This window comes from Pavona decussata, unplaced genomic scaffold (assembly GCF_977016875.1).
Source record: "Pavona decussata unplaced genomic scaffold, jaPavDecu1.1 SCAFFOLD_329, whole genome shotgun sequence".
Lineage (NCBI taxonomy): Eukaryota > Metazoa > Cnidaria > Anthozoa > Scleractinia > Agariciidae > Pavona > Pavona decussata.
The window spans coordinates 626,296-653,156 of NW_028145717.1; the positions used below are offsets into that span (position 1 = coordinate 626,296).

At 39.4% G+C, this 26,861-nt stretch overlaps 1 pseudogene across 1 annotated transcript; it reads right to left on the reverse strand.

The window, feature by feature from the left end:
- Positions 1–26,861, reverse strand: LOC146453568 (bifunctional heparan sulfate N-deacetylase/N-sulfotransferase 4-like; annotated as a pseudogene). Its single transcript, XR_014859475.1, has 8 exons — positions 26,498–26,861; positions 19,571–20,487; positions 13,714–13,953; positions 11,717–11,902; positions 11,115–11,243; positions 10,114–10,295; positions 8,356–8,572; positions 1–1,413 (listed from the first exon to the last, which is right to left on the reverse strand). The product of XR_014859475.1 is annotated as a bifunctional heparan sulfate N-deacetylase/N-sulfotransferase 4-like (transcript).

Below are 26,861 nucleotides of genomic sequence, written 5' to 3' on the forward strand. Positions count from 1 at the left end.
AACAACAACAATCTTTATTCGTGCCCAGAAATTATACAGAGTTACATTAATACAAGAAAGAAAATTACTAAAGAAGAGGGCACAGCCACTTAGAAATAGCAAGCTAATCGAGCTAAGTGGCTGGGCCAAGCGGAAAAATTTGCAAATACCCTACATTAAAATAGAACTAAGGACACGATTTACCATTCACACACACACGCACACACAAAAATAACAATAAACAAGGGGAAGTGCATACGCAAAAACTGGAAAATAAAGTGCATCAATGAACCAGTCGGTAGTTGGAGATAAGCGATTCTTTTAAGAGGACTTTGAAACAGGTACGACTCTTGAATTTTACAAAAAGTATTACTAGCACGCTGGAAATTAAGAAGGTGCATTCGCCTTTTCCACAGAAAACACATGGCAGGTTTTGTTACGTAAGTTTTTAATACCCTGCATATCACAAGCAACTGAGGTTTCGAGGGGGTGAAGGATACAGTTTTGAAATGATTGAATAATTTGATTAATTTAATCTAAGCGAAAATATTATGAAGCCTCGGCTTCTTATGTTTGCACTTATTGATACAAGCTCCTTATAGCCTTATCTCGCATAATACATTATATAATTAACAATTATTCCACGAGCGCGCGTTGGATATGAGATGATAGATAGCCAACGAGGCGCGTAGCGCCGAGTTGGCTATAATCATCTCATATCCAACAAGCGCAAGTGGAATAATTGTTTTATTAAAAACAATCAAGTAATATTGCTAGATCTTACTGGTTTTGCTGTGCAAGAATAACCAGCAGACAATTTAATGGTCGCCATTTCTCGGCCATGGTATAATGGCTCATATACCATGGCCGCTAAGCCAATCAAATCCCTCGAATTGCATTATACAATGATTCAGTTTTTAATAACACATTATATATTCTGTAAACCTATCTATATACCTAACTGAAATATATTTTTTTCTTTCTCTTGCTCTGTAATATTGAGTGTAACCACTGCTCGCCTCGACTAGCTCTTGCTAACCGCGGGCAGTACGCATTTCTTGTAAGATTTATGTCAAGAATCAATAAAATGAACTAAACTGATGGTTGCCGTAAACTCAACTCAAGCTCAACTCAACTCTTTAAAAATCCCAGCTGTTGGGGAGACTTAAAAATTCGCTATTTACAAGACCATCATTGAAATCCATCTTGTGATCAGAGAGGGACAATCCCCGGAGACCAAGGGGCACAGCCAGGTCAAGGCGAAGTTTTGACGGGTGAAACCTCGCTGGTCCCGATTTTTCCCGTGAAATCTTCGCACCGTCGCGACTTTCTGACCCCGAGATCTCCGGATTATATATCCGCGAAGAGCCAAAAGACGTGTAAAACAACGGTTACGAAAACGTTATCAGTTTTCGTCGGCAGTCATTGGACGATCTGTAACAAGAGTGTTAACCTTGATAAAAGTTTGGAATTTCCTCCTTCAATTTTCGGGTGACCTTTCTTAAACAAACAAACGAACTAACTAACGAAAAATCGACTTTGAAACACTTCCAAAATCTGTGGGTTCCTATTGGATATCTATGGAAGTGCAACCTGTGCTGAGATACCATACCAGTTCCCTACAGTTCATGATAATAAAATATGACTTCAACGGGTAATCTAGAATTAGTGCGTGGTAAAGTAGAGTCAGTTTACAATTTCATAGTTGCTACCTAGTATTTAACTGTTTGATGGTGAAACTCGCTTCATGGCAAGTAACGTAGTCATAAACTTTCATCGTTTGATCTTTGATGGAAAAAAAATCAAAGGCGCCACCACCAGCGCAAGCACAAACAAACTGTCATTTGGAGACGATTAAATTGTTATGTTTTATCAACAGAGTTGATACGGTTATTTGGCTAGTATAAGCAGATTCAAGTGCCGACGTTTTGAGCGTTAGCCCGGCGTCAGAGCGAAATAAGGAATTGTGTGTTAAAAGGGGGTTATTTTAAGCTGAACAGTGGAGCAACGCTATTGGTAGGAACATGGTAACGTGGAAAACAAGAATAAATTAGTCGAGTTGAAAAGTAGTCGTGGATTCCGTGGGGATTAAGAGTGCCGACTTGGAAGACGAATTTTTGCTAAACTTTTTCGGCTTCCTATATAAGCCTATATATCTCACACACAGTGGATTTGGGTAAAACATTGATAAATATGAGAAATAACAGAGGTCCTAGTATTGATCCTTGAGGTAGACCGGAAGAAATGAGATGTAGTTCAGAAGCGACACTATTTGCATGTAACTGATGTTTCCTATTTCAGAGGTAAGATCGAAACCAGTTGTTTTATTTTAGTAGTATTCCATAAAACTTAAGTTTACTTAATAGAACTTGGTGATTTACAGTATCAAAGGCTTGACTTAAATCTAAAAACAAAGAAACCACGTAATCTTCTTGATCAAGAGTAGTTGTAATTTCTTCAATGAGATCGATTGGGCAATCAAAAGTTGTATAACCCGGTCTAAATCCATATTGATCTGGAGAAAACATTTTTTCAATATTGAGATAGAACATAACCTGATGGAAAATACAGTTTTCGAGATAAATATCTCATTTGGAGCCAACAGCCATTAAATGTATCTGACCAAGGTTTTCTTTAGTTGTTCTTTATCGATGCTTCGGTTTCCCATGGTTCAACAAGTGGAGCAAAATTATATATCTGAAAAGATCGTTGGACGTAAAGGTAGATGGAGATGGAGTCGGCAGGAACTTGTTAGATAACGATTATTAAAGAAGCTAGCAACACAACAGAAAAAAAAAAAAAACAAACAAACAATCTAGTTGCTAATGTTTCAGTTAAACTTTATGTGAATTTGTATGACAAAATACCTCAATGTCTTCTTTGTCACGTGAAAACCAACAAACATAAAACTGTTGGTCACATACCCTTCACCAAAGAAACTTTGGAAGTGTAAACTAGAGTAAATATACAGTCCTATTTTGCACATTACTAAATCCACTACTATAACAATGCACTAAAAAAATTATATCAGCTATAATAATTGTATGTACCTCTCCAATGTGTTGAAAACGCGGAGTCGTATTTCTGAAATACACGGCTCAATGGAACTAGCCCTTTTATTGAGTCGTCGCATTCCTGTCGTCCTAAGAGCTCCTTGAGTTGCATTACCAGCAGTTTCTCTCTAGCTGATTGGCGACATTCAAGAAAGTATTCTTTCTGACACAGTTTTCACGGTACTTTTCCTATTCTTTAATTCCCCTGGATTTACCTGCAGTATCAAAATTGTAAACTCAGTGTTTCGTGTTGCTCTGTGGCTACCACCGGGATAGCAAACCTTTAAACATGGTTAGGGATATTAGCTAATTGGTTTCTAGCAAATCACATAGCTATCACATGGCCATCATATAGTGTTGTTATTACCTAGACTTTCACTCAACAAAACGAGCACTTTGATTAGATGATTCTTTTTTACGTGCCCCTGATCAAATACAAATGTATCCCGACCTGGATACATTCCGCAGTTGTTGCCCTCTCAGTTGTTTGTTTGTTTGTTTTGCTGTGATTGCTGAAGGGAAAGTCTAAATATATACCAAAGCACTTAATGTATGGTCCCTCAGGAAACTAGTTAGTTTTGTTTTCCTCGGGACCACACATTAAGTGTATAATATGCTAAGCGAGCTGCAGAGGAATTTCCTTGAAGAAAGACGGAAAAGAAACAGAACAACTTTGCTTTATAAAATCCACAATGGTCAAACAGGGATTGATGCGACAAAGTACCTAACCCCTCAGGGACAAAAAAGTGGCCATGTTAATGCGGAACCTTTCAAAGTCTAATTCACTCATACTGAGTATTTCAATTTTTTCTTTTTTCCCAAGAACAATAAGGGAATGGAATATTTTTTCAGAGAATGTAGTTAAAGCTCCATCCCATGCAGCTTTAGCTGCCCTTGTTTCAGTATTGTGAATTTTCAGCTGGTTATTTATTATTGTTATTTATTTATTCTTAAATCCTTTGACCACTGATAATCATGTTATTGATGGAGGCAAATAAATGTGGTAAATGGTAAACAGTACCCGGCCATTGTATCTTATAGCAGCAATTGAATTGAATATACGGTCACTAATTTTAAATACAAAATGCCACCAAAAGAGTCTTTCAGAAATTAAATTACTATGCAGCCCGCGAGGTACTGAAGACAAGCGTATGATCCTTTTTAGTCAACACGCCAGACCGCATAACCTATCGATGACATCAATGACACCAATGAAATCAATGAGTAATCAATCGGTTATCGTCAGGTAACCAGTTGATTAGTCATTGATTATTGCCGATGTCAATGGATGACTAATCGATAGGCCACAAAATTTTTTGTTATTGATTAGTCATCGATTGCATCGATTAGTCATTGATTTCATTGATTAGTGGTTGAAATCATTCATTACTCATCGATATCATCTCGTGGCAGCTGTTCCGGTGCGTAATGTAACTGCTTATGACGGTTGTTTCCTTAAGCCGAAGCAGTTTTACTTTAATGACAAACATCCACCGAACAAACTGTATAACCACGTAGTCGATTCTTGTCAGCGTACTTGTTAGTTTCATTTTCAGACTGGTTGGTTTCTGTTCAGTCGTTTTGTTATTACTTAGGTGGAGCCCAAGTTATAAAATAGGATTTCCTCGTAAGTCCCAAATGGCAAAGAGGGGTCTACTGCGCGTGCGCTATATGTTGGCCGTATAGTGCATGTATTCACCATAAGCCGCCATTACCGGACAAAAAAAAGGACGTAAAATCAACACAACGAATAACGTATTCTTAAAAGAAAACAGCTATTATATGTGTTGTCCGCTAACTCCTTTCATTGAACGAAGCTAAGAGGCAACTCTCCTTTCAGGACGGATATCAAAAGTTCGACTTCGATTAACCTCCCCTCGCAGACGCTCTTTTGGCTCTTCTCGATCAATCCCCCTTCGGTGTCAAACGTAATCGATAAGATCAGGCCGTAAACACAGAATTTAAATACAGCCGAACAAAACATTTCATTTCTCTGGCCGCAATATAAAAAAGAAAACGGGCAATTAACTTTAGAGATTCAAGACCATTTCGTGGGTAAAAAGACTAGGTGAAAAGTAGGAAACTAAAACTAAAGCTTCGAAAATAAATTTCATTCGGGGTCCAGTGCGAGCGATAAGATCTATTCACCAGAACAAATGTAAACATTGAAAGTTTGCTAATGCAAAACGACAATCAACGCTTGACGTATTGATTTCTATATTTACGTTCACTTGGATAAAGCCAAATTCAAAATGTGACCCTCCACGGGAAAAGAGGGAAAAAGGTGAACGCACGGGCACGCCAAATTGACACGCTAAACAATAGGCAGTGAGTGAAATGACACGCCGGCATCTGAGCAGCGTGTCAGAATGCACGGCTAATTAAAATTTTTCTTTTGTTCGTATCGCACGATAAAAGCAAAGGTGCGTGTTGGATCGAACAGTGAAGTGTGTCAAGCATAGCACCGGGTGAAATGGCACGCCAGCGAGTAAAATGGCACGCAAGTGACCAACATTACGCGGTAGCTGTGTCTAAGATTTTGAATTTCATTCAATTAACTGTTCTCTCTCTTGTCAAACAATTGCAAACTTGATCGGCACGCGAACTGTGTTTCATCCAGCGGTATAAACGTACGCTTACTTTAGAAACAATTAAGCATTCTTCACATATTTTCGACAGTACCAGGGAGCTCTTCTCAATCGAGTGTGAAACCAAAATTATTCAATTTATCTTTATCAGACGCTCTTTAACGCGCCACAAACTAACGAGGGCTACGAGAAAATGTCAGATGACTCGTGTGTTCGTTTCAGCAAACATAAAACGCAAAAATGAAAACTTTCAAAGGAAATTACCCTAAAAATCCGTGTTTATGTTGTGAATGAAATTATAACAGTAGAATCTGAAAAAAAAAATCTTTCAGTCTTAAGCGATAAGATAGATTCATTGGAACAAACGCAAACGCCGAAAATTTGCATATTCATACCAACAACAACCGAGTACCGCAACGCAAAACGCATTTTTTTCACGTTGGATAAAGCCAAAATAGCAACTTTAGCACCCGGGCTTTAGCAAAACGGAAAGCCCCTTCCGATGTTACAACACGTTGAGAGAAGCCGTCGTTTGGATGCAGAAAGGAACTGCAACGCTGAAAACACCGGGAAGATTTCGGTCACGTGCTACGCAACCAAAATCGTTCACGTGTATCAAGTTTCATCCGGCGATGCGGCATTGAGGAAGAAAAATTTTCGGCGGTTCTTAATTTGGAAGAAAAACTGAACGGTTTCTGCTTGTTATTCAATCGCCACGGGAGCTGCAATGTCTTTCCACTTTATAAACCCAGCTTCTTTCATTTAAAGCCCTTCTAAAACCTGGAAATTCTCTCTTTCGTGTCATGATGTTTCGTCCATTGGCAATCACGCAAAACCACTAAAAGATTGAACGTACACTTCGATCTTTGCGTTGCCTTCCATATCGATACACACCGAATCCACGGTAGCCTACACAGCAGTGGGCGCGTAAATTTGGACCAATAAGAGTCATTCAGTTTACGCTTCACCGTTAATATTACAGGTCTTAAATTTTTGCCGCGCAGTAAGTAAATGTGCCAGGAACAATAGGCATTCTGAGCGATGCATATTGTATAATTATAGAAACAGTGGAACCTCGATTCACTCTTGTATTTTGTGAGAAAACCTAATTTTATATAAGCATAAAGACCTCGTGGTTTCGTTTAGGTTTCCTTACCATATTTTTTTTAACCTTCGACTCAAAAACCTGTATTTTGTATCGTATTTTGTCATGTGTGTAGTATGGCAAAACTTTAAACTCTCTAAAACGAGGTCCTCGGTATAACGAACGATATTCTCCAACCCGACCTTTTAAAATGGATGGAACAGAACCTCGTCATAACGAACCGATTTACCTGGTCCCTTGGCACTTCGTTAAACGGAGGGGTTCACATTTCAGCGCATGTGCATGAATCTAAATGTTTTTTTCTCTTTCTTATAAACATTGTGGCCTTAAAAATCCCACTCACATGTACTTCAGTAATCACATTCTATAATTAGTCCAAGCAAAATGACCAATGACCAAAATTAACAGAAAATGCTAGTGGATTGTACTCATACTGTCGATATTGAATTTAGCGTTGACCCGTAGGATTTAATCCACGGTTGATGTGTTTACAGTTATTTGCATGCGAAATAACGCAATCATATGAAAAAAAATTACCACCCAAGTTACCTATTCCCTTCCGAATGGTTCATAAACAACGATAAAATAAAAATAGGCTTGGGTTATAGTGAGCAAAGGCGAAAAAGTATTTTGATTCATGGACATACGCAGAACCGTGCACCCCTCCCTTTAAATCGAGGTTCCACTGTAAGAGCTACCGGCTGTTCTGTTTTTCACTCTACTAAACAGCAGTCAGCTCATATCCTGCTTAACAAGAACTGCTGTTTTTTTTCTTTTTTGTTTGTTTGTTTGGTTTTTTTTGTCAACTAAGAACCTTTTAAGGTTGGGAGTAATATTTTTGAAAAGTAACAGAGTGAAAAAAGACGTACACACACCAGACAGTCCGCTGACAAGGCGGGGACGCATTATTTTGATGTCACCCTACGAATTCAATTTTCAGTCACCTTAATTATTATCTTCTTTTGTGTTATTCCAAAAACAAAATCACTACTTCTTGTTATTGATTCTTCTGCCAAATACCTTTTAAAGGAAATTTATTAACGCAAATTTTAAAGTTCGCGTTGATTTCAATCGCGTTAAAGTTTGCTAATTTCCGCGTTTCCGCGGCCTTAATTTCCATAATCGTCGCCCCAAATTCTCGATACACTCCAGAGAAAAAGGACTGTTTTGTCAGGGTGGAGATCCGCCTGTGTCATGGACACTGTGAAGAACGCTCGAAGTGCTCAGATTCCATCGCTTAACCCCTACGTTTAGGAACAATTCCACGAACAATATTTGCATTTCGTATCTTAACAGTTGGTGTTAAAATAAATTTGGTCCTGTCGCCAGTGTCACCAAATTCTGTTTCTTCGAGTAAGTCGCGTTAATTTCCCATATTTTGAAATTTTTGACCCTCTTTCACGTTAATTTCTTTTACTGGGAACTAATTTTTCCTTCAGTTCGCGTTAGTTTAATTCCCGCGTATTTCCAATACCTTAATAAAAACAAGCGTTAATTTTCTACAATAAGATATATGGAAAAAAACAGATGATGACATTTTTTGATTGTGCGAAATTTTGAAAAGAAAGGAGGGATTAAAAGTAAAAAGCGACAAGAAACTTAGGATTCAAGTGTTCTTCAGTTGACTCACCAATCTAATCCTTTCATGTAGTTCTCCGTGTTGAAGAAACTTGTTCCCACCGTGGCTTTGTTGGCGGGAATAATATGCGAAAAATCCGGGTGACGTTTGAAGAGTGTCGCTAGTACACCCAGACCCCCAAAAGGTGGCCCTATCACGAGGAATGAGGGGAGCCTGGAGACTTGTGATTAAGCCAGATTTGAAGATGGCAGCTGTCATCGCATGGACTCTGATTGGAAAATGAAATGAAGGTATGTCATATGAAGGTATCACCATATATGTCTTATGACGTCATATCTCACGACTGCACCTGGGGCCGGTTTCCCAAAAACTCCCGGAGAGTTTCCGGGTTCCGAGTGCTTGCGCCATCTCCCGAGCCAGAGGCTCATGTTAAATTGCTGGACAATAGTCCAGATAGAATTGAAATTTTGGTTTTTGAGGAGAGGGGAAAAATCAGAGTACCCGGAGAAAAATCCTTGCAGCAGAGACGAGAACTAACAACAAACATATCCACCAACATACCAACCCACATATGACACCGAGTCCGGGAATCGAACCGAGCCACATTGGTGGGAGGCGAGTGCTCTCATTACTGCGACATCCCGGTAGTGTTTTATTGGAAAGAAGCCCAAAATGATAGATGTATTTTTTTCAGTCGGTGACATACTTAGAAGTTCTGTCATCAGGAGTCCAGCATGTGACGTTCCGATTAGTATTAGTTCGGGTGTCCTACCATTGAGCTACAAAGACTCGTGGGTCCTTGGCCATTAAACTAGGTTCGTGTGCCAAACACTCCCGATATTGCAAGCATTTCAATGTCGATGAATGGTGTTTGTGAAAAGAATGTGATGTTATGGTTTACCTGGTGAATAAATAATAAATACATATTTTTTATTTCAGTCAGAGACACGGGCATACTCGGAAAAAGAAAATCCAAGTTCCCCCAATATGAGTCTAGCCTATGAACCTCCTATTACCAGTTCGGACATTCGACAACTATAGTGGGAGCTGGGCCTTCCTCATATCCTCAGTGGTAGAGCATCCAAACTAGTAATCGGAAGGTCATAGGTTCGACTCCTGTTGTGAGTACTCGAATTTTCTTCGAGGATAGCTGCGTCACTGACTAAAAAATTCCATGTACCATTTATTCATCCTCGCATCAATCCTCGAATATGCATCACCAGTTTGGGGCGCTCTGCCGAAATACTTTGTAGACGAGTTAGAGTCCACACAAAACAGGTGTTTGGACATCATTGGGATACCGAGAACATCCCTCCCGACGTTGGAGGAAATACGACAAGTAGTTACAAAGCGTGAATTGGAAAGAATTGGAAATAATAAAAACTACCCAAATTAAAATCACTACAAAGCAAAATACTTGCTACAGCTTTAACCTGAGATCAACACCAGGATCAGTAGCAAGATCAAGGCCAAGAACCAAAAGACATGCGAGCTCTTTTACTGCGCGGGCAGCAAGGCTCCTTTGTTCATGATTGTGTATTTTTAACTTTAGATCCAATTATGTTATTGTATATTTATTTTTTAAGATGGATGAATAAAGCTTCTTCTTTCACCAGACTTAAGACATAGCATCACATATTTTTTCAAATGTGTTTCTTTATTACAAAGTTTTCTACGTCAAAAATCGAATTTCTGGCTATAAACATCACGCACGTTAAAAAGTTTTTTTGGGCCCGAAGTGTATCTGCGAGTTTGAGGAACGGCGTGACTTTTGCCAGAATAGCAATGCTCCAAGTTTAAGTTACTTACCAGCCAGATGGGATCTTTATCTCTTGGAAACAGATTGAAGTAGATTCGGCAAGTTCAATCGGCGAAGCGTACTTCAGCTCAAGGTTGGTCCAGCGGTGAACAAAGTTGACCAATCGGCTGATGGCGTACAAAGCTAACTGGTCGTTTCCATAGTTGGTCATGTGAGTCATTACAATTGACACCTGTCAGGGAAAAAATGAAAGGCCTTTAATAGGTCCTACAAATGAATGAATTTTTGAAATCAAACAGCTGCATTACTTGGTAACAAAACGCGGCAACGCAGCAGCAATTTTGGTCTTCATGCATCACGCCCAGATAATGGAAGCATTACAGGCCACGAAATATGCGAGTTTTCGATCTTGTAAGTGGGGATGATGAGCGAATACTTATTGAAAACATTTTGTGGCGTTTTCGGCTAGATCAGTGAAAACGGAGATAATGGAGATAAAGTACCGAAAACAGCCGCTTAAAAGCCCACTCCACCCCGCTTCCCCCCCCCCCCCCCCCACGATAACAGGACCATCCACCCCCCGGATATAAGCAACCTCTTCTAGTTTCGTTCGTGTTGTTAGTTTTAATTTTGTTCTAAATATTGACGTTAATTCAAAACCAGAAAATGAAAAACGCATTTCGGTCAACACTGCTATAGCTAGTTTCGAAACGTTTTTTTTATTCCGGTTATAAGCCCGTCCGTTTATAATTATAAGCCCATCTAAAACCCCTTATGAAGTTGTATAGCCCGGGCTTATAAGCGGCAGTTTACGGTATTCTGTAATGACATAGGCCATATGGAAGACACCCTGTTTGCGTAACCATTTGCAATTGAAATAACTTGAAAAATTATGTTGCTAAAGAATTCTTTTTCCGACACAAGTCGCGTAGTTTGTTTAACCTCAAACTGAACCCAGGGGCGGTTACTAAGCGCAAACTGCGTTTGGTCCTTTGGGAATAAACCGCGAGTCCTGTTCTTCTAAACAAATTGTAAATTTGAGAATACTCACTGGATTTCGTAACAACGTTTCAAACAGCTCTCCCCCATCAATACTTCTGTCTAGGGCCTTCTTGCCACCCTTAATCTCGTGGAAAAAGTTTGTTGTGGTGAACAGGCCACAGGTTTGACGAGGAAGAACCTGAAACCAACAATAAACGAGGGGAAAAAAGCATGAAAAGTCAAAGAAACGTTTACTGTTTGGTATTTCTAAGGCATCTGTAATGGATATTTACCATTTACCAAAAAAAAAAAAAATACAAAAATGTTGATCAGAAAATTTTCATTTGGGAGGAACATGTTCCATTTGAAGGCAAAGCTAAAAAGAACCCACCAGTTTGAATAAGACGAAATGCCAGGAAATTTTCCAAAGTACACTGACAGAACCTTTGCGAAAGTGGCATAGAAAAATAAATCTGGACGCAGCTTTTAGCGCTAAGTTTGAGGATACAGATGCACAAAATTGTCGTCAAATTTGTAAAGGAGCTGCGACAATAAGAAGTATTTTATTTGCTCCATACTGGGAAATATTTTCCGAATGAACATCTCACCCTACTTGAATTGAAGATGAATGATAAGTGAAATAATCATCTTAAATATTATAAACCCGTTTACCTTGACTCCTTTGTAGATAAATCCTCGTCTGAACCAAGCAGGCTTCAAGTGTGGATACTCCTCCGTGGAAGTCACCCGGATGTGTCTGACTTTTGACCAAGCATCGTACAGCGGTTCATGTATTGGATAAACTCCCGAGTGGTGTGGAGCCACCATGTACGACAGGCTCATTGGTATGCCATGTTTCTACAAGGTAAATTAAAAAGGTTTTCAAGAAATGTTGCTACAGTCGAGCCTGCGGTCAGATATTCTTCTGTTTGAAAAGACATGCAAACGAGGTAAAAAGATCAATACTGTCACACTGGCCTCGCTTGTATGTCAAACCGCTCACGAGTGTTGAGTGTCTCTGCGCCTTAGCACACTAAAATAATAGGGAGGGGTGGGCCCCTCCGTATATCTACAATCCATCCTTACGAATTCTTACTGCACGGAAACCCTAAAAATGCTCATACAACACACAGAAAAGTTCTGAAAACTTCAAACCTAGCAGACGCAATCTTAAATAGAAGAAAGATCCTCGCAGTTAGTACGCAACTTAAACAGTTGCGAAAAGAAAGCCTAAACAAATTAAGGCTTCAACGGGATTCGAGCCCATGACCTCTGCGATGCCGGGTCAGTGCCCTACCAACTGAACTATCAAGCCAACTGGGAGCTGGTCATTCTGTGAGTTCGAACTTGGAAGCTGGTCATTCTGAGAGTCCAGTTCAAATATATGTTTCATATAATTTATTCACATTCATTTATACATAATGTTGTTAGTACAGGAACGAATCTCGTAAAAATATGACTTTCTATGCGCCTATTGGCTGTGTCAGGTTCGCTAGGTATTGTGGTAAAATGTATAGCCGCGATCTTTTCCGTACGATGGATTAAATCTCTTTGCAAGCCAGACACGCAATCAGCCACTGATTATATTCAGAACCGAAGAACATGAAGCAACGCAACGAATTTTTGGAGATGTCTATATTAAAGAGGCAAAGAAAACTACTAGACTAAAGAATTTGGATTCTTCAGATCCATGCGAACGGTCTCTAATTGTATGAAATGTTTGTAAGGAGAGGTTCGACTAGACTATGGGATCAACCCTTGAAGCCCCAATGGTGATCAGTATCTAATATCTCCTCACAACATTAATACTTCATCAAAGATGTAGATCGTGAGAATGAAGTAATACATCAAACACAAGAAGGTGTGTTTCATCAGATATCCAAACACTGAGAAGTCGTTTAAAAAAACTCGGCTGCCCCTCGTTTTTTCAACCTACTTCAGTTTTTGGATATCTGATGAGACACACTTTCGAGTGTCTGATATGGCTTCTCAAATGATTAATAATTCTTGGAGAAATTCAAGGCTAAAATTGGCAAAATTTTATGGTAATTAGGAACACATATCCAAACCACGGTCACAGTAGTGATTTTCTTCGTTTTCTCTTGATGAATTATCAATGAGTTTGAGAAGAAAATGATCTCCCCTGATCCTACAATGACATGATTTTCAAATAAATTTTCCCAACTAGTATCCTGAAACGTATGGAGAACAATGAGAAGATGCATTTTGATACAGTAGAGAGTTTTGGATCCGAGTCTACCACGAGCCGCGAACCGCAACCGCTGGAGGTCACGTGACCGGTCTTTCACGTCACGTTTGAGGTTTTCGACGTGCGTTTTCAACGTGGAGAGGTAGGTTTTCACGTATGTCATTTACCTGAAAGCTTTTAGCGTATAACTCTTGTTTTATCTCACGTAATGATACAAAAATCTTGTGGAGCAAGTCTTTATCCATTAACAGAGGCACGAATTCGGGCGAAATGCTAAATTTGATAAATCTTATTGGATCTTGAAAACAAGTGCCATTCTTGACTGCTGATTCAAAATAGCGGCCGTAAATTTGCAAGAAGAACTAAATCGAATTACGTTTGAACGTCGAACCGCAAACGGGTTACGTTAGAGGTTCGCGGTAAACTCGGATCTAAAACTCTCTAGTACGTGCCTTGGTACCTTTGCAAATTCCTTGTTCTTGTTCAGCGACCTGACGATCTCGGAGTAGGTGTGTTTATGAGGCTGCTCGTGATCATACAAATGACCAAACCACGTAAACTTCTGCGCATGCTCTATAAGTGCATTGTCCCCCTCGTCCTCTTCCTCGTCGCCTTGTTTGAAGCTGCGCCCTGAGAAACCCATGTTGAATTTAAACCCTGGAATCTTTTGCGCAAGTCTGTCTTGCACTGAGATCATCTCCTGCGGAAATAAAGCAACTTGTTCATCAGAGAAGACTTGCAACCATAGAACTACAATATAACCCTTTAATCCCTAAGAGTGCCAATTGGCACACAATGCCATAGTTCTGTCAATATTTGACAGATTTCTAAGAATTTTTGACACTAAGATGGTCTTGTGAAGATCTACTCATTAAAAGGATGAAAACTTAACCCCCTTCAATATGTGATATGGTTGACCACCCCCATAACTTTTCAACTATTTTCCCCTAGAAGTTGTGGGTCTTATCTCTTACATCAATGAACATGTTGAGAACTGCAAAATAAGCTATAGTTAAGGGGTATACCAAATATACACGAGGATTGGGACGTTTTTGAACTTTTAAATTCTTACGTTCTAAACCCATTTATCTCAAAGGCATAACTTTTTTTCATTTATAATTAAATCATTTATGAAATACACTCATGAGTACCTTTAAAATGGTTTATCATACATGGACATTGAGTCTGTAGTCCTGAATCTGGACAAAATGTCGTTTTGCCCTAGGGGTTAATAATAAAGCGATAATAAACAACACCACGGGAAAGTACTTAGATTTGATTGATTTCACCTCAACGGTCACACTTTGGAATTTCATTCACAGACTGCAAAGCAGGGCTTAAAGTGCAGCTCCACAGCTTTTGATAACGAAAATCCTTCGAGATTTTACAGAGTCACTGAAGTGAGAGTCAACTTGTACACAACCATAACCACGGTAGGGTATCACTATTTGCACGGTCAAACTTTAAAAAAAAATGTACTTTTATTGTGGAAATGTACTAAGGTACCCAAAGCTAGTTTACAGACATTCCACTCAGAAATAACGGGAAGCAAATAATAATCAAACTAAACATAACAGGTTAAAAATCCCAACTGGCAGGAGGCAAACCAGCTGGCTATATACAAGCGTGGCCGAGGACGAGGCTTGAACCCGGGACCTCTGGATTTCAAGTCCGGGGTCCTAAACCGCTGCCGCCTCCATTAACGATTTAATGCACGGACTGCAAAGCCAAAAGTTCCAGTTTCAGCGCATGATTTCTGCGGTAAACCAGAGCAAGCTGTTACGAGGCAGCCAATCAAAAGATTTAAATATTTCGAATTCTCTAGCGTCCAATCTCGTACCCAGAATCCTCAGGCTCTTTGGCCAGCGGTTGGTCGCCAGGAGAGACTCTGGAGAACTGGAATTTCATTACCGCAGGATTCCTGCGGTAAAACAATGCAAACTCTCTTAGTCCTGTTATTCGAAATGCCACAAGTACGGCTTCCTTTTGTAGTAAGCTGAAAGCATTCCTCTTATCATAAATATTCATTTATTTATTTATTTATTTATTTATTTATTTATTTACCTCTGCTTTACACTTTCATTTTCGCCTTTTTTTAGCCTAACTATGATTAATGTAACTAAGTAATATATTTTAAGATTTACTGTAGCTCTGCCATTGATTTTGGTCCCATGTGTATACTTTGTTCTAGCCCATTCCTTATAAGCCCGGTGGCTTCCTTGGGCTTCCTCGCCATTAGTGTTCAAATAATAATAATTTGCATTTGAACACTTTTTTATGGCAAACAATAAACTGAACTGATGCACAAGTTACGGACCAGCCAATCAGAAAAATTGAAAGTTTTTGAAGTCCCCAGAGTCTCTCCAGGCGACTAACTGCTGGCCAAAGAGCTTGAGGACTCTGGGGACGAGATGTGCTACTCAGTATAAACGAAATATTCAGCACACAACCCATAATTCCTTAATTCACTCTGGCGAGGGGCTGACTTTCGAAACACCAGCACTCGAATCTCTTTACGGTGGGCACATGACCTTTTCAACTATGCTGATAAAACTAAATATTTGTTGAAGATAGAGCCCGCTTGTCCAACATAGCAATTATTAGTACTACAGCAAAGAATTGCTCCTGTTCAACGAGTTTTATTTGAGGGATTTCATTCACAGAATCAGAGATGGTTTGATTCTTGATTAAACACATAGAACTCTTTTCTCAATGCTAAGTACCACAATACCTCTTGTGTCGCGCCACGTTCACCAACCTTACCGGATTATACGCTATTTCTGGCGTTAAAAAGGGAATTATCCCCAACTTCAAAAATACACTATACAACAGCTTTAATCTTGTTATAGTACACAATTGAAACCCTGTAAAACAATCCAATTAAGTTTTAAAATATTACATCCAGAGTTGTCTACAGAAGTGTTCTATTTTTAACTTGTAAGGTTATTATGGTGGGAAAGGTTTAACTTGCTAATTTTCTTAATCACTAACAACGCTTTACAATGATGCACACACTAGGGCTTTTAAATCCAACAATGGAACGCTAATCCGGAAAACATAAGTACTATTAATTTAAGAACACATAAGCCAATTTGCTATGTTATTAATTGTAAATGAGAAGTTTGTCTCGATTAATTTAATGGAGACAGACAGTGACTATGACTGATCATTCCCAACTTAGCGCAAGCTAATAAACACAAACACACCTTTAAGAAGGTCTTTAACAACACGCTATTTCCTCAAATAAGTACTAAACGACGGTGGCCACTGGCGATTGGAGCGACTGCAGACCGATAAGAGTAAACAAGTGATCCAGACAGCATGTCTAAAAAACTTAATCCTAGAAAATGACGCAGCTTTGTCAGTTGAAGCTAACGCGTTCGGATACTGTTGCACAGTTGACTCTTCATCTTTGTAGAACGTGTAACATGCGAAAGACAAACTCGATTCAGATTTGCCGAAGGCAAAATGGACGTGAAACATCGAATGCAAAAGTGCGTTTTGAGCAAACAAGCCGGCAAGCTGATCAAAAGGTCTAATAATTTACCCACAGTCAGAAGTTAGAACCACTTTGTACAGGATGAATAGCATCAAAAGAAAGTACTTAGACTCGATTGCTTTCACCTGCCCTCGGCTTCTCACTCACAAACTTAAAAAGATAGAAGCACTTTATACGCCATATTGAACAGAACGACTTAAAAGTATTGCGCGATAGCTTTCATTTGAACGATGACCCTTCAAGGATTTTACCTCCAGACTCAGTAACCTTGTACAGCGTTACGAAAAACGAGGGGGAAATAGATAGCATCAATGGCTGTCATTTCAATGGCCACACTTAAATAGGATTTAACTTACGCGTTGAAACTACAGCTACTTTGTTCTACATCTAGGAGTTCATTCACAGGCTCCAAAGTCCAAGGTAAAGTGCCTTATAACATGACAGTTCGTCTGACTCTTGGAATAAATACAGGTATAAAAGAACAGATACTACCATGCTTAGAACCGCAATTCCACTTCAGTGGCGCCACGTCCAAGATCCTAACAGGATTTTACCCTACCTTTGGCCTATAAACCGTATGTATCCCCATCTTAAAAACAAATAACTCTACAAAGGCTTGAATCTCGTTAAAGTATAAAAATTAGACCTTTCTTAACCCTTTAACCCCTAAAGCAAAACGACATTTTCTCCAGATCCAAGACTACAAACTCAATGTCCATGTATGATATACCATTTTAAAGCTACTCATGAGTGTATTTCATAACTGATATAATTATGAATAAGAAAAGTTATGGCTTTGAGATAAATGGCCTTAAAATGCAAAAATTTAAAACTTCAAAAACGCCCCAACCCTTGTGTATATTAGGTATACCCCTAAATTATAGCTTATTTTGCAGGTCTCAACATCTTCATTATGTGAGAGATGTCTTAAGACCCACAACTTCTAGGAGAAAAAAGTTGAAAAGTTATAGGGGTGGTCAACCATATCACATATGGGAGGGGGTTAAGTTTTTATCCTTTTAATGAGTAGATCTTCACAAGACCATCTTGGCGTCAAAAATCCATAGAAATATGTCAAATATTGACAGAGTTATAGCATTATGTGCCAAATGGCACTCTTAGAGATTAAAGGGTTAAACAAACTTATGAACGATTCAGTTTTATATCAGCACAAAGACAGTTATCTAACAAAACTTTCCTGTTTGTAAATCCCCAAGGTTATAAACGAGGTTATCTCCTAATTACAGTCAGCTTCTTTTATTGCGGACAGCCTCGGGACCGCGAGTTAGAATCCTTAACATCGAGAAGACAGTAAGAGCGGGAATTTATTTCAGTCAAAAGTCTGTACTCTATTTTTGCCGGGGATTTAGCTGCTGTCCGTAATAGCGAGGTGTTCGCAAGGCGAGAGTTGACTGTATGCTGTTCAATGACGTGTAGATGATTGCTTCAGAAACAAAAGAATAAAATCAGAACACTAATCCGGTAAAACTAAGCCAATTTTCTGTATTGTACTTGTTATTGAGAAGCCTGTCTCGATTAATTCACGGGGGCAGAAATGAACTTTGATTTCTTCCCAACAAGCGAAAGTTAACTAACAAGATTTTATGTCCGGCGACGACAAATAATTAAATTAACGAAAACGTTTAAGGACCGACTGCGGAGACGCCGAAAAGTCTTTAAGGGAATTGGCTATAACAAGTTTGTTCGAAAAGGACCCATCTTGTCTTGGGTAGTGGGGGGGGGGGGGGGGGGGGGGGTTATCGAAGACACCATCTATCTCAACAAAAAAATTTATTGGCTTTAAAATTTGAGTTGACAAAGAAATATTCAGCTAGCGTGAATCAGCATTGCTAGATAAACAAGAAAATTGAGGTTTGAATCTCACTGTCATTTCTACTGCTGGATAGAGGGGTGGCTTATGCCACAGACACCATCTCTTGAGGTTCGGGGAGTGTGTGTGTGTGTGGGGGGGGGGGGGGTAGTGCAGGCAGAGACCACCATCTATTTTGTGGTTTGGTGGGCCCTGCTCGAGTATAGTAGTTTTAAGCAATTCCCTGAGACAACGTTTTTTTTAATCAGCGTATTAGACGGGGACCAATGACAACTACAGTGGCTAATGAAAATGGACCATTGTCAGGGACTAAAATGATCTTCAAAAGTAAAACGTCGTCTGTACAAATGAGTATATTTTGAACTGCGGATAAAATAATTAATAAATAAGTGATCGTCGTTGTTATGTACGCAAATTAAGCAGCTGCAAATGAAAGCCTGAAAAAAATTCAGGATTGAATGAGGTAACATACATTACAAATATTGCGGGATTTAAATATATTTCAGGCTTTCTTTTTGCACTGGAATCGCGCGCGAAGGCATTGCATTTAAAAACTCTCACGGATTATGGGATATATCAAGACTCACGCAAAAGCTTGTAAGTTAAGGACGGTGCCTACTAATACAGAGCAATTTTTGCGCAGTTTATGACTATACCGGAAAAGCAGATCTTAGCAAGGGCTAGTGGAATCCAAAAAGAAAATTGAGGGTAACCAGGCATTTTTAGAGATAATAAAGCAACAATAATTTTAAAAAGTGCTTAAATACAAAGCAATGTATGACACGTTCTCCCAAATTGAAGCTCTTCTTTTTGGATACCAAGAGCACTTGCTAAGTTCTGCTTTCTCCGCATAGCTTTCAAGCGCGCAAAAATATCACTATATTAGTAGGCACCACCCATAGGAAACCCGAGTATCATGAGATGAGCAGAACATATGCGCAGTAACTAGGCACCGTCCTTAAGCTAGCAACGTGTGCTTTTACTTACCAGAACGTCTTTTTTCTTCATTCTTATCCCGGTCTTGGCGATGAAAATATCGTCTATGTCAATTTGCAGATACCTCTCAAGTGAAAACACAACAGGATTTACCGGCGACAAATACTCTAAACTATCCATAAATAGCATGGTGTGAAGGAAGAACGGAAAACCTCCGCCAAAAAACACCTTTTTAATGCCGTCTGTCATCCCATCATCCAGAATAATAGTAGCTTGCTCTGTTACTGCATTTTCAAGGTCTCGCTTTCGTCTCTTTTTACGATTAGTGGCGAATTCAACAGTCTCGTACGAAACTTGCCGCGGGTCATATCGCAGAAAATTCCACCTCGTTCCTTGTCCCTTCTGCACATAAGGTTTCACCGTTGAGCCACCTCTGCGAGTGACTCGTAATAGCTTTGAATCTTCGTTAACTTCCACATCTAAGGGCTGTCTCTCTTTTTGTGGCTTAATTACCTCGAAGTGAAACTCCGCTATGTATCCCACATGATTCGAGATGAAAAACAGGATACCTGTTCCGAAGTTTTTGCAGTAAAGTTTCACTATTTGCCGTACATTAGGCTTGAGGTCTATGTATGTCTTAATGTCTACAAAAACAAGAAGAGAATATCTGCCTACAGAGATGTCCGGTTTTAAATCTTCTTTTAAATCCAAGAACGCTTTGTCGTCAGGTTCGCTCACAATATAAGGCGCGCGTAAACCATCCAGGAACCGGGTCACGTAGTGTGAAAGCTTTGATCGTTCTTTTGCCCAAGATTTATAAACTAGCAATATTTTCTTCTGCACCTGAAATGTCCTGTTTCCGTACTGTGTCGAAGACAACGTCGAATCACCAACATGAAGTTCACTCCTTGCAACTGGAAAAGTGGCTCTCCATGTAGCTTTAGTTAACTCCGTGGCAAATACTTTATCTGCAAAGAGGAAAAAAGGTGGCAATGTTAAATGTACCTTTTGTGGGAGGGAGGGTGGGGGAGGCGGAATAAATAGCTTTGTAAGCAAATAACTGAATCCCAGGCAACCCTTGGCAACTCATTATTCGATAATAAAAATGTCATGTTGCTCGCGAGGAAACAGCCAATCATTGGAAATAGAAATTATTACACAGACCTGAGGCACAAAGACAGCCACACGTTGAGGTAAGAAAGGTTTACTTTCACATTTATGTCTTTATTTCAGCAATTTGAGAACTGAAGTGAATTTCCCATACTAGAGTCTTTAACTAGTAATAATCAAAGATTAGGGAGTGCGTTCGATGATCTCGATCCCGGCCTCTCTCTCCTTTGTGATCTCATCCGCCTCTACAAAAAGATCTGCGGGGGATGCCAGAGACGCGTCCCAAGCTAGATCCACCCATTCATTCCGGCAGTCAACGTTGTCCCATACAATCTCGACTCCAATCCGTATTAGGAGTGCGTTCTTCCTACGTCGAACGCAATTATAGCTCGACAAAACGTTCATAGTGTTATGGAATAATCAGCTTTCGCTTGCCTATGCTGGAGTTTTCATATATTGGCAAACTGCGAAATGAAAAATTCAGACACCTAGTATAAAAGATCTCTCACTGAATTCTGAACACAGTCTATTTTTCCAGCCAAATTTGCCCCGTCCAAACTGGCAAAATTTATGCTCTCACATAATCGTTTCGTGCCTTCCTTGGTCGCAAAGGTTTTGCTTCTTCCATCTCCACACTGAAATATCCGCATTGTGTTGACGTTGACGTTATCGGTCGACTCTCGCTCGACTATCGAATGATACACGACCGACATTCCGCCGATAGTTGACCGATATGCCACCGGTAGTTGACCGATAAGAAAAGAAAACTCTCTAGCGATCTCTATACTCTAGGCCCGGGACGGGAAGGGGGGGGGGGGGGGGTTACCCCTCGGAATTGTTGGTGCGGGTGTGCGGTTCGGTTCTCCAAACCCTTTATAAACCCTGGCACTTTTTCAGACCAAAATATGTATTTTACCGGTCCTTTTTTTCAGACCTGGCCTCCAAAAATTCATGTACCTTTTTTCGGAACTGGTTAAGGTTTCGGCTAGGATCCATACCTTCCCTTTTCAGACCAAAATAGTTAAAATCTGTACATGTACCATAATTCTGACCGAAACGGCTGAAGAACCTACATAGCTTATATAGAGCTAGAGGAGTGCCCCCACCCGTCGGCGCAATTTACCATCAAGGAAATGAGAAGCATGTTTTTTTGGTGGGAAGGTGGGGTTGTGCGTTAGCATATCCGGCAGTTGGGTGGGCTAATATTAAACCACAAATAAACTTAATGCGAAAACGGAAATACGTGATGGACGTTTTAGCACTTAAGGATTTTACCAAGTGTGTCGATATAACTGAATACGGAAAAACAGGAAGCGGTTTGCTTTTCGGGTAACTTTCAACACTGCACTTCACGGTTTACACATCAAACGTTTACTGTCATCCTTATGTTTTCTTTTTCAACATTCTTCTAAATTTTAGACATGTTTGAAATACAAGATCAAATACAGTTATCTCTGACGTGACGTCAAAGTGACAACACCGGAAGGAGTCCATTTAGCTGTCTTGGATCCACAAACAAGCACTACAAACCAAACACGCTATGAAACTCGACACATTTGAACGCTTTCTCCTTTCGACACCCCCCGAGCCGAGTTTCTACTTGTGTAAGAGAACCTGTTTGTAAGAATTGATCATTCACCTGAATGCTATACGAAGCAGTACTTTTCTGAGGAAGTGATGTGCTCCTAGGAGGTTCTAAGCTTTAACCCGTGAATTAATTCCTATAGTTTATCCTGTCAAATGAAAGCTACTGCGTCGTACCTTCCTTCTGTATTATTCATTGTGTAAAAGGTGCCGGCTTTAAGTCAAATGACTACTAGACTTTCTCAAAGTCCGTTTTCTCTTTCGGCGCATAAGAAGAAAGAAGCCGCCTTGAAGCAAGTCTAGATCTCCACTTGCAGGGTAAGCCCCCCCACCCATGCAAACTGGAGAAAGACCATGGCAAACTGGTTCAAATTACTGAGCCAAGTGTGACCTGAAAGCTATTGGGCGTCACTTCTCTGAGGTACTGTTCATTTATATGCTGCAAGAGGTAGCTCAAACATGAGTGTTTTCTAATGTGACCATTCAAATGAAGCCCATTTAACCGAACTTTGCCGCGGTGGCTGTGTCCAACCTCGTTCCTCTGGGGTGAAGAGATGACCGACCGTGGGAAGGAAGTTGGTGCTGTTTATTGCGCGCTGAAAGGTAGTTTTAGCAACTACATGAGCTTCGATCCGAAACTGTGGATAAAATTCAACAGCGTGTCCGTTTCAGTGGCTGAAACTTGAAATCTACTTGGTAGCACTTTGTTTCGTTAACACGGAAAGCCAAAATTTTTCGAATTTTTTCTGTTTTATAAACAAGCCCGTGTCATACATTTTTTGCCGCATGCAACTGAGAAGCTTATCATAAAGGCATCTCAAATCTGTCTCTCAAGATTGATTGAGAAATCTAAGCTGTGGTTAAAATAGAAAATGCAGCTGTATTAGAGTCTTTAGAAAGAGAATACCGACCGTTACAAATGACTGCCTCGTTCGCACAATTTTTACGGTGCAAAAGGATTCCAAAATACAATCACACGCAGAATTCAACAGTATTACTCTTCCTTAGTTTGGCATCGGCGATTCAGCTCAGTTAGTTTATACTCATTTTAAGTTATCTTAACTATTCTTCTGCACTTAAAGATTTCAGTCATTTATCAGGGGCACCCAACGGGGACATGGAAACTAAATAGTTTTCTGTTTTTACCTGAATATTTCCTATAATGAGTTTATTGTAAGCTAACGCAGTTTGATCCATACCATTACGCCGGCTCCTTAAACTGAAAATTCAAAAAAATTTAGCGAACGGAATCTCATTCCCCGAATTTACGAGCAGCCGTTGGCTTTATGAAATGTTAGCTGGCCATTTTTTGCATATTTGCCCCTTCCAAAAACAGAAAATTTTCGGATTAGTTTTTCAGCCTTGCGAAAGGTGGAGGTAACCTTTTGCTAAAGAAAACGCTAGTTTTTCTTGTTGAGGCGAATATTGTATTTCAGAACAGTTATTCACCCTGATTCATGGGAAATAAAATTTTTGGCCCGTTGTGTTCAGAAAAGCCAGGTTAAAAGACAGCGAAAAGCCCAAGATGCACATTGGGGATTGGCAGGGGATGGGGGGGGGGGGGGGGGGGGTTGCAAACATATTGAAAATAAATGATTGAAAATCATTTACAATCAGTAAACCACAAAAATTATGAAATTAATGAACTCAAGATGAAACAGGAAAACATTAATTCACGTAACTCTTATGCCATGATATGTAAAGGAAATATTACCACGAGTGAATAGAAATATGGAGTGATTTTAGGTTAACATATCAATTCACAAAATGAAAACAGCTTGTACGGAGATAAAATGTTTTTGCGCAGATAGCCGAGGAAGCAAACAACAAGCGGAAACTGTTTTTTCATACGCTTCTGTAGTTATAATATCAAGTTTCACTGATAATAATAAAAAACAGAAAAGCTTCGGTTATCACTGGTTTACAATAGACCTCAGAGTTACTAACTTACAACAACACTTCAATCTCCTTATCGTCCAAAAATCTCACCAAAAACGAGATCATTGTAATTGGCTTTGAGAAATCACAACAGATAGCTCTGAGAAAATAGGGCGTTGCTATTTTCGCGGTGGTTGTGCTGTTTTTAAAAGAAATTGACTTGTAAAAAAACAAAAATAAGGCCCTGTTCGCACTAAGACGAAAATTTGAGTTAAGCGTTTGCAAAAAAAATGAAAATTTTGTAATCACCAATTTTTTGTTTTCGTAATCCTGTTCGCACATGAAGATGCGAATTTTTTTTTTGTCACAGATCTCAATCAGTAACTTGATCAATTTTCCATCAAGATGTCGTGACATGTCTGGCGGTTTCTGTTTTTTGCGAAATTTGATGACCCAATGACGGATGGATGTCAAGGAACAAAGGATTTTCTCGCCTGACAAAATTTTTACAGCCTCCAAAGCTAGTCGACGGAATCTTTGAAGTTTCGTTGCGCTTGCAAAAATTTTGGTGGATGTAAAAAATCGTTCGCACTAGAAATAGCTTCGCGTTGACAGATTTTTTGGCAAATCAAACAAAATTTCGCGTAGTGCGAACAGGCCCTAAATGTCGCCTATAGCTAAAATTAAATTAAATTAAAAGCCAGACGAAAGCACTGTTGGCGGCATAATTTTACATTGCCTTTTGAAAACAAAAACAAAACAGTTCTACAAAATTGCTTTTTTAGCCGACTGCTTTGGCAGTCTGTATAATTGCTTTCTCCTAAAGGGAAAACCTAAAAAAAAAACTACCTGATATCAAAATTATGATTTTACAAGCTCAGTCGCTATATTGTTTCCCGGAGCGTGAGTTTGTCAAAACGCGGCAGGCAGCTGTTTCTGGTATCAACATTTTATACAATCACAAGAATGGCGGTTTCTCTTTCAAATATCAGCAGGTTTTCATGTAAAATCCATTTACTAGAAGTCCGTATATAAATTTGCGGGGTTGTTGAATAACCGCCAAGATATTCCGGCGAGCTGAAACCCTTTCAATATGACAGCCGGGAAGAAGGCGGAGAGGAACGACTTGAGATCAGACTTGAAGCAATATTTTTGTTCATGTACATGTACTGTAAAAAGTTTAATCTCGACTGCAGTGATATATTTTTCGCAAGACTTAAGACTGATATTTTTTAAAAACTCTTGAGAAGGAACCTGTTATACACCTGTGTTAAATAAGTGAAGAATTTCAAACAAACGTGCAAATGCAGATTTCATGTTCGTTTCTTGACACAGGAAGCCGACAAGTAAGCAATTACAAAAACACCTGGCTAGCTCACAAATTGATTTTAATTTTTAAAAAAATACTCCAAAATCACTGGTTTGCATTTGTAAACTTCTTGACGACAAAGAACGGCCGTATCACTAAAATTAGTCAAGATCTAGCGTCGCTTTAATGCAGAAATCAGCTATCTTCTATCTCTAGCTTTTTAAAAGCGTATGGTAATTTGAAAACAAAGACAAATATATCTCGTGTAAATTAACCTCATAACTTGTGTCGATGAAAGCGAGTTTTACAGAGGCCAATAAAACATAAGCTCTACAAAATGAACGAAATTCGCATCCATGCTAGTAGTAAATAAGAAAAGAAATGCGCTCGTTCTTCTTCAGAGTTGAGAACTATCGTGGTAAGTAAAAAATAATAACTATGCTTTCCATTCTTCTTTCTTCACAATTTTTAACAATTGTTCCTCGTGGCCACATAAAGAAACCTAAATTCGAAATAAAGATTGCAAATCTCGTCTAATCTTTTCCCAGTGTCATGAAATTAAGCTACTAAAGCACGATTTGCCAGTTTACAAAAGACATGACAACTTCTCTCGCGGTTCATCAGGACAAATTCCGTCAAGATGGATGAATTATAACAGCGCATCACTCTGTTTACGGACATGCCAGAATTGGAAAATATACCTTAACACAACCACAATTACTGGGCATTTGGTCACCCGCAGATTTTGTGTAAAAGGCAAGAGTTACTCTCAACAGAATGGGGTAAAGAATTCACAATTTTCATCGTGAATTTTGAGTCACATGCCTGTGCATTCATGTTAGGATATTGGCGAAGCATGCAGTTCAAGCGCTCTCTTTAAACCGTTTTCAATATAAATGACCGCTTGAAGTATACCAAGAACAAACAGCGATATTCTTCATCTAAACTGTTTGTATCTAAGCAAAGATTGTACGGTTATAGAAACATTTGTTCGCTGCATGCCTGCGGAGTCGTTATTAGAGCGTCCCTGCTCTTTGACAGCAATTTGTGAAAGGAAGCTAAGCACGCGTATTAAAGCAAGACAACAAAAACCTTACCGGTATTCTCGTGGTCATTGTACAAGGAGAGAGCGATAAAAATCACAAGCCAGCCGACAGGAATTACAGCTAGGAATAACTTTCGAGAGAAACAAAGTCTTTTAGCCCGTGTGAAGACTCGCATCGCATCGCTGCTCACACATCCATAAAACTTCGACAACACTTGCTCTCGCAGTTCTCGCTACGATATCCCGTAGAGAAGATCTGAATTTTTCGTTGATACCTTCACGTTATAGTCACATTATACCGCTGGAATAACTCACAAGATCATCTCAATGAACTCAGGTAAGTGTAATCCAGTGAGCTCTGCTATCTCTCAACAAACATTTGTTTTGGCTGTTGAATACAATCAACAACTGCACTT